This window comes from Haemaphysalis longicornis, unplaced genomic scaffold, assembly GCF_048455015.1.
Source record: "Haemaphysalis longicornis isolate Haplotype H1 unplaced genomic scaffold, Haemaphysalis longicornis Haplotype H1 scaffold_1, whole genome shotgun sequence".
Lineage (NCBI taxonomy): Eukaryota > Metazoa > Arthropoda > Arachnida > Ixodida > Ixodidae > Haemaphysalis > Haemaphysalis longicornis.
The window spans coordinates 459,842,871-459,851,258 of record NW_027526203.1 but is presented as its reverse complement, the minus strand read 5'-3'; positions in this window follow the sequence as shown (position 1 = coordinate 459,851,258).

Genomic DNA, 8,388 nt, shown 5'->3' with positions numbered 1-8,388 from the left:
AAAAGGATACTGTTAATTATATATGTTTCAAATTACGCACACAGCTTCAAAACGATACGATAGACTTCAAAATATATATTAAATTTTGAATTTTCTACTTTTTTTTTTACTTTTTGCCTACACTTTGATACTAGCTTCTAGCTGTAATGAAAGTGGATTAGTCCTCGCCACAGTCATTCTCCCATGTCACCCTCCTCAGCTTGTGGGACTTTGCAGTGTACCGGCGTTATTTAGCGGACACACACCCTCTTCTCCCACTTCCCTTTCCCTACTTAGGCCATACTTTTTGTAATGAAGTTTACTCACTCGCTCACTTTTTCCTCCTTTTCTGCGCTTCCACTTTCCTTTGGAAACCACCCTTCCAGAAATGAAATCCTGATAGGAGAAATACGTTGTCCTGCTCAGCGACATTTGGCAGTCGATGTCATCGATTTTCGTATTAAATATATTAAAGTGAACGAATCCAGCAGTCCCGTGTACGCAGAAAACTCCGGCGCAACCACATGCGCATGGGCAAAAAAAAAGTTTGGAAAGGAGTGACAAGTAAGCTAAATGCTACGCTCTCGAATCTGCCGACATTGGTAAGTCTGAACGGCGCATCGAAGGGAGCGAAAGACGCAGCTTGCTCGCAGCAGAGTGCATGCTCGGCGAGTTACTGCGAAAGCACAGCTCGCGCGACAGGCGGGCAGGGGCAGCGGCGGTGCGGGCGGAGCAGCATCAACGTGGCAATGGCAAACACCGGCCGCACGTTGCAACTTAGCTAATTAACCATCTGTACGAAGTGGGGCACCTTTTTTTTTTTTTTTTTTTTTTTTGCAATATGAAACTTGATTATCCTGCGGGAATGGAGCAGGGTGCAGGTCTACATCCATGCATCCATTGGAGTGCCCGCCTACAATCCGGCCAGATGCATTTAATGGGACAAAACATTTCTGATGCCTCTAGGGGAGTGGGTACACGCATTTGTGTCGTGACGCAGTACAGTGCCTCCTCCAATCCCAATTTGGCCGCAGCATTCAACATAAGCACCACAATTCTCACCCACTGCCAATAACAGCTGGCCGGGTCATTCCACGCCAAAGGAGAAATTACCATTTTTAAATGTTACGGATATGGTTCAAGAATTTATTTTAGCGAATGGAGTCGAAAAGTAATATCTCAGAATTCTGGAAAACAAAAAGTTAGGTTTTTTTTCCTCCCCGGCCTCGCAGCGGCACCCAAAGATCTGCGAAGCCATGAAAAAGAGCATCCTGTCTGGTCGAGCATAGTGGTCGGGTTACTTTTGTGTGATGCGGCGTTTGCATACAGCGCTCGTCGCGGCCGTCTCTGATCGCAACCTTCCAACTACGAAGCTACAATGCCTCCATATAAGTACAGTGTACTAGAAGAGAAAGGTGTGTCGTTCGGGGGCGATTTGGGGGGTCCCTTTTGCGATGAAAATTTCTGCTGAGGAACTCCTGTTGTAAGCAGTTCCCGTGGCAGCTGTTGCTTACCAGTTGGTTTCAGAAGTTTTGTTTTTTAAATTAATCCTTATTTAATGCCCTAAATAGTAGTATTATTTCTTCATTTCATGATATAAACTTTTAATAAAACCCTTTAAATAATTTTTCAGTTTGATTTAAAAACTTGCAGGTGGTGCTGGCTACAACAGGAGTTCTTAAAGAATGCCTGCACTCTATACAATTTTTTCTTTGCAAAAGGGACCCACTCTCTTCATTGGTTTTCCCCCTGTACAACACATTTTACCTTTAGTCTAGTACACTGTAGCATAAAAGCTCGCGGGATGGTAAACAAACAAGGACATCTGTAGGGATTTGCTTTTTCTTTTTGCATTATTTTCCTTGTCCAGGCAGAAATTTGCAGAAGCACGAGTTCACGTTTGCATTAGTGCCCGCAAGTAGCAGACGATGGTTCTCGGAGAGCGCGTTGCCGGTGAGAGAGAGAGAGTCTAGAGAGAAAGCATTAATGAATACTGAAGAGGTTAGCCCCACAAACGGCGGGGCTAAAAGGGGAAAAAAGTATGTAGCAACAATGAATGAGAGAAAAAAAATGAAATCAGTTCAGAATGTAGAAAAAATTTACAGCATTATGAGAAAAAAATCTGAGGATCGCAAGGTTAAAGAACCTCAATTAATCCCGAGTCGGAAACAAAAGTTAGAGCCTTTGTCCCTCGTGCCATGTCGGTGTGATTTTGCCACATACCAAGGAAGTGATGCAGTTCTGAGTTTCTGCGTAGGGGTCGCACAAGAGTTCTTTTTGCGGTTTCGCGTTGAGTTGTATGCTGTGGGCAGTAGCACAAAACATGCCATATGTTTTCCTAGAGCACAGTGGCGAGTTCGTTCAGCCTCTACGCGTGAAGGCAACGTTCAGGCATAGTCGGTGAAGAACACCCTCAGTTTGCTTTTGTAGACCTCGCAGAAGCTGGAAATTGCACTAAGGGTCAATCGCATGCAGAGGCAAGGGTATCCTAAGAGGGTCCGGCCGAGCTGACTGCTGCAGTTCCCATCCCAGTGCAGAGACTGCCGTACTTCCGTCTTGTCTAGAACACTGGATTCCGATAGACAAGCAGATTGTGCGCCTCTTTCGCTGCTTGCTGCGTCGGAGATGACGTTCCCCTGGATACCGGAATGACCTTGCAGCCACTGAAGTGAGATGCGGTGCCTGTCTTGTAATCCAAGTGTGTGCAATTTGTTTAGCTCGCGCACAATTTGGCTTTAGCGGTGGGATGGCTTCATCGGTAATAGGCAGGCTGCGAGTCGACAAAGATCACCCATTGCCGACCGGGACTGTTGGTGATGTGAAGGAGTGCCGCCCTAATAGCAGTTAACTCAGTGAAGGTGGATGACATCTTGTAGCTGAGTTTCTCTTTTAGAGTTAGTCCCACCGGCGGAATCCACACTCCAATAGCTGACGAGTCAGATTTCACACACCCGTCTGTATATTCGTGAACGTGAGCTGATGTGCTCCAGTGTGAAGTACCACAAGGCTGGCTCGGGCAGAAATGATTTTATGCCTATACCTGGTATGGTGACACATATATCCCACAGTGCAAACTTCCATGGCGGAAAGGCAGGCTTGCTGAATGCCTTCACACGGTTCGTAGGAAAGCAGAGTGCCGTGCAAGAAAAACGCTATCACCAGATTCGAGCTTCAAGGCGTGCCCAGAAGCGCAGAAGTACATGAATAAGCTCGCAAAACAGCGTTGGAGAGAACTTTGTTCCAGGCTTGATCTCCGCATACTGCTGACTCGCATTTGGCAAGTTTTCCGCAGCTTGAGAGCAACACCGAGTCACGCTCACCCATTTTTAGATGCGACCGCATCTCATTCACCCGCCTTGTCCCTGCATCCGGCGTCGTCGGCGTTGTTGTCGGCGTCCGCCCCTCCCCCATTCTCCTCGCCGTGCGAGCTGCGCTCTCCGCCGCTCACCCCCTCTCCTCTCCGATAGCGAACACTCTAGGGGCATTGGATTGGATTCGATTGGCTTGGATTGGATTAAAGTGGATTGTGTTGGATTGTGTTGCGTCATAGCCGCGGCAGACGCACTGGCACCGGCGCATGTGCAGTACTCTCTCTTCCGCGGTCTCCTCTCCTTCGGGCGCGCTGCGCATATAACCGGTGTGCCGCTCTCCGGCGGCCTTTCGGTCGACGGTTGCTCTCCGCTTGCGCTTGAACCCCCCTCAGCGTCGCATCACACCAGGGTTCCCGCGTGGGGAGGTGGGCGTAATTTTTTATCAATAGCTCTCCAGCATGGTGTCAATGAACTGGATGTAGCTGACGAATTTTGCACCAAGATTACAGCTCCCGGGAGCTCTACAGCAATTTCAGAGGTCCTGACTGATTAGCTCTCTGCTACGAATGCTACATTCATGGATGAATTGTTCATTGTGCATGAGCTAATCACAGCTTTAGCGTCCGTTGACCTGCCTTCTTCACCAGCTGCCGATGGCGTTACATACTCCGCTTTGCGACATCTCGGCAGTGATGCCCTCCGGCAACTGCTTACCTTCTACAACAATTCGTGGCAGACAGGTCGCGTGGAAGCAAGCTGGAAAGTTGCTCACCTAGTAGCGGTCCTCAAACCTGGAAGACCGCCGACTGACATCAACTCATACCGCCCTATTGCTCTACTACGCTGCATAGGGAAGGTAGTGGAGAAAATGGTGCTGCAGCGATTCGTCTGGGATCTTGAGGACAGGGAAGTGTACCCCCCGAGATGTCGGGGTTCAGAGAAGGAAGAAGTAGCATTGACGACGTCATTGCTTTGGTGAGGGACATTCATCGGCAAAAGGCTGCAAAAAATATCACAGTAGCTGTCTTTCTTGACATCAAGCATTGCTCATGAAGCTATTCGAAGGGAAACGACGTTTGTAGGGCTACGAGGGCAGATCCACACTTGGCTCCGTGACTACTTGCAGAATTGGCATGTCTATATGACCACCATAGAAGGCGGCATGAGATCACACAGGGCATCTCTCAAGGCGGAGTTCTAAGTCCTGTCCTGTCTAGCATCTGCCTCATTAGCATCACAAAAGTACTACCCCAGGGTGTCAACACACCTCTCTATGCTGAAGACATTTGTGTCTGGGCTTCTGGCAAAAACCGGAGAAGTACGCAATCCAAACTGAAGAAAGGTCTTCTTGCAGTTCAATAGTACCTCAGTACCTGCGGGCTGCTGATTTTACCCTAAAAGTGTGCCGCAGTTACGAGGCGGGATGTACCCACTATCCCCTGGTCATAAATGACACAGAAGTACCGTAGGTTCACAACCATAAATTTCTTGGAGTAACATTAGATTGATCACTGTCTTGGGCCCCCAGATCTGTCACCTTTGAGAATGCCTGCACTCATTTATGCCTATTTTCCTTATGTTGACAAGAAAAAATGGGGCTGCTCAGTGCCTTCACTGTTGCGACTTTATAAAGCACTGTTTCTTTGCATTCTCCGGTACAGCCTCCCAGCGCTGATTAGTTTGTCTAAGACGAACTACAGCGTACTAGAGAGTGCACAGGCTCAAGTTCTGCACATCTGCCTGGGCCTTCCAAGGTGCACGTCCACGAATGGAACTCTCTGCGAAGCAAGGTGCATGTCAGCCCAGACACTCCAAGCTCAAGAGTTCCTTTGCACCAGCCTCCGTCACGTAACACGGTGTTCTGACCATCCTCTAGCACAGGTGTCTTCCTCTCATGTACGGAGCCCCGTACTGGCCAACTTCGAACGTTGCGGATAAGGAACTTGAGAATCAAAAGTCGCGGTTAACATTGCAGTCCACTGGACATATTTCGCTCTGGATGACTACCACTTTCCACTGAGCAGTGATTCAGTTTATAATGTTCGTTCTTGCAATCACGTGCAGCATGCATGATTTCTTCAGTTAGCGTTGTCGGTTCACCCTTGTGCACCTGATGTGTTCGTTACTTTTAAAGAACAACGGAAATGCGCCCAAAGCGTGAAAACGGGCATCTGCGCCCCATACTACACTTTCCTGCACTTCGACATCACGAATATTAAATGCATGGTAACAGAATTAATCGAGCTTTTCGAGGCATTTTTCTGAACCAAACATTTATAACCATACAAATTTGCAAACATGTAGACGTACAATAAGTACATGCGCAGAAATTTCTGCGCAGCACGTTTTTTTTTAAAGCAACAAACCTCGGCTAGTAAACACACGGCTAATCTGGAGGTGCAAGCGTCCAGATCCGGTCGTGGTAAACGTAATAAAATAGGATGCCCCACCACAGGTGGTAGGTTTAAATTTGTTTCAGTTTCGTTGAATTGTTTTGCCTGGTGGTACAAGCATAATTAAAAGGTGTATGCGGGTGAACGCTAGAGCACTGTTACTGACAGCGGCAAAAAAAAGCTAATGGGAGCATTTTTCACTCTAGGTTTAACAATCGCTCCCTTGCTGAAAATTTTTCCAAGCAGTGTCTAAATGCGGTTTTTCTTCTAGATTCTAATCGGGTCAGAGTGCATTATTTCTGGCAAAAACAAACTGAATTAATGAAACACTGCAACCGAATCATCTGGCGTGGCTTTCGAGGACCACGCACAATGCCGACATTGTCGTTTGGTGCGAGTAAACGTCCGGGCACCTGTGGAATCCTGGCTGCTACGACGAGGCTTCGTAGTGTCGGGATCACTAAAATGAAGAAAACACATTGCTAACATTTAATGTATTTTAATTGCAGGGAAGGCACGCTTGATATGCGAAGGTGGCGGTCTGTTAGGAGCATGGCAAGGAGCCTAGGACAGCTGAAGTGGCTGATTGATGACGATTGATGTAACAGGGTATTGATGTGTCATCTTACCAAAAAAAGCTTATATTCCTATGTTTTATACTCTTCGTTTAATACTAGCGCTGCTCTTAGGGCAGGCACAATACTTAAGTTTTTTCTATTGTCTGCTGACATGCAAACAGACCCACTTCTCTGATATTCAGACATCCTGGAACATTATAGGCTTGGCAGAAGAAAATTCCCACCACCTCATCCTGGGTTAACCATAGAAGAAGCCACCACTCTTCAGCGGTTCAGACAAATTCCTATTCCCACAGCACCGTCCTATCTACCCCACTCAGAATCCCTCCCTTTGCAGTTTGTGTCCCACACCCGGCACCCTGTACCACCAGGTATGGGGGTGCCAACAAACTCCAAACCTACCCCCGATCCCCTTCCCATCTTTTGAGCAGTGGATGGCTCGTCTGGGCGATACGGACTTCGGACACCAGCAAGAACTGGTCAAGAGGGCCTGGACGGCAAGTCGCAGCCTGGGTATCCTGAATAAGGGTGCCCTCCACCAGGCGAGTGCCCTGCCATCAGCACTTACGCTCAATAAATGTTTATTCTCTCTCAGTCTCTTCTGTTGTCCTAGCTAGGTAGGTGTCCTAAGCAATGTTTCCCTCTGCTCTTTGTCCTCGACTTTGTCCTCGTCGCCTCGACAGCCTTGAAGTTAACTCCCTCTGAGCTACCCTTAAATCCCAGGGCTTCTGGAAGACGAATATTTCCATCATGTAGATTTGGATGGATACACTCGCATTCTAAAACTATGCACCGCATAGTTTCTGTTTCTTTTCCACAGAGCTCGCATACCTCGTCTTTTTGCGCATACGTCCCCATAAAGCTCTTAGATCTCAAGCAACCAGCTCTAGCCTCAAAAAGCAAAGCACTGCCCTTGGAATTATCAAAGAAATTTTCCTTTCTGATGTCCAATTTCTCTGCCCTGTACATCTCAAACGACATTTTAGCTTCCATTTTTTTTCTCTCCATTTATTTGTTTCTATCTGCTTGCTTCATTTTCAGTTACCTTGGCTGTCTTTGATTCTCCATTGTTCTTTCCGTATTTTATCGTTAGCCTTCTAGTCTTCCTAAGCCACTGCGTGTCCACGCTTTTTATGTATAGGTATCTAAAAACTTTAGCTATCCACCTTCGTTGATCCATTGCCCTCAACCTCATCTCAAAGCATATTTTACTCTGAGCTTCTCGAACTTCAAATGACGCCCAGCCCATATCTCCCTGCGCTGATTCGTTGTATGTTTTACCATGCGCTCCTAAGGCCAAATGGACTACAGTTCTCTGGTTCACTTCAAGGCAAGATAGAGCATCTGATTTTAAGCAGAGTACTGCACTCACAAATGTGAGGCCTGGAACCATTCCTCCTCTCCACATTCCTCGCACTACTTCATAGTTGTTCTACCCCCACAGAGCTCTATGCTGCAGTATTTCATAATAGCTGTGTTTCGCTTTCCTTTATTCCTAAGGTTCTCCTCGTGGGTTCTTCAGTAGTTGTCCCCTTCGTTCATCCACACTCAACTGCGTCAGTGCTAAAATTTAACCCGAGGTCTGTGGCTTTCTGACCACTAATATTTATGAGCCGTTGCATATCGCTCTGATTATCAGCTAAAGAGCAGTAATTCAGCTCGTAAGGCTGAAGGGTAGTAAGGCAGCTCCACTAGTGAGCTCAAGGCACAGTAGAGGGAGAAGGGTCGGCGAGTGGTTTGGCCAGTTCGGCGCTCCAATCGGCGTCAGCTGCGCCTGATCAAAAGGGCCGCTGACACAGCCCGAGCTCAAGGCATCGTGGAATGAGGACGCCTCTCTGAAGCATTTCCTTGATTTAATTAAAGTTTATTCTCTTTCGGAATGAACATGAATCATGGTGCACTTGAAGCATCGTTAGGTGCTTGTTAAAATATTATGCAAAGACTGGCAAAATCTGCACATTAAGGAAAGTGAAAGAAGAGGACATTTCTGTGTGCGTGAGAAGAGCTGTGCACAGTTTACATGGACACTTTGGTGACGGCGTGACAAAATTCAATCTGGCGGTCAAGTTTTCCAACTCCCACACACGTGTCTTCTGGTTGCGCACCCGGAGAGGCGCGAACTCGTTG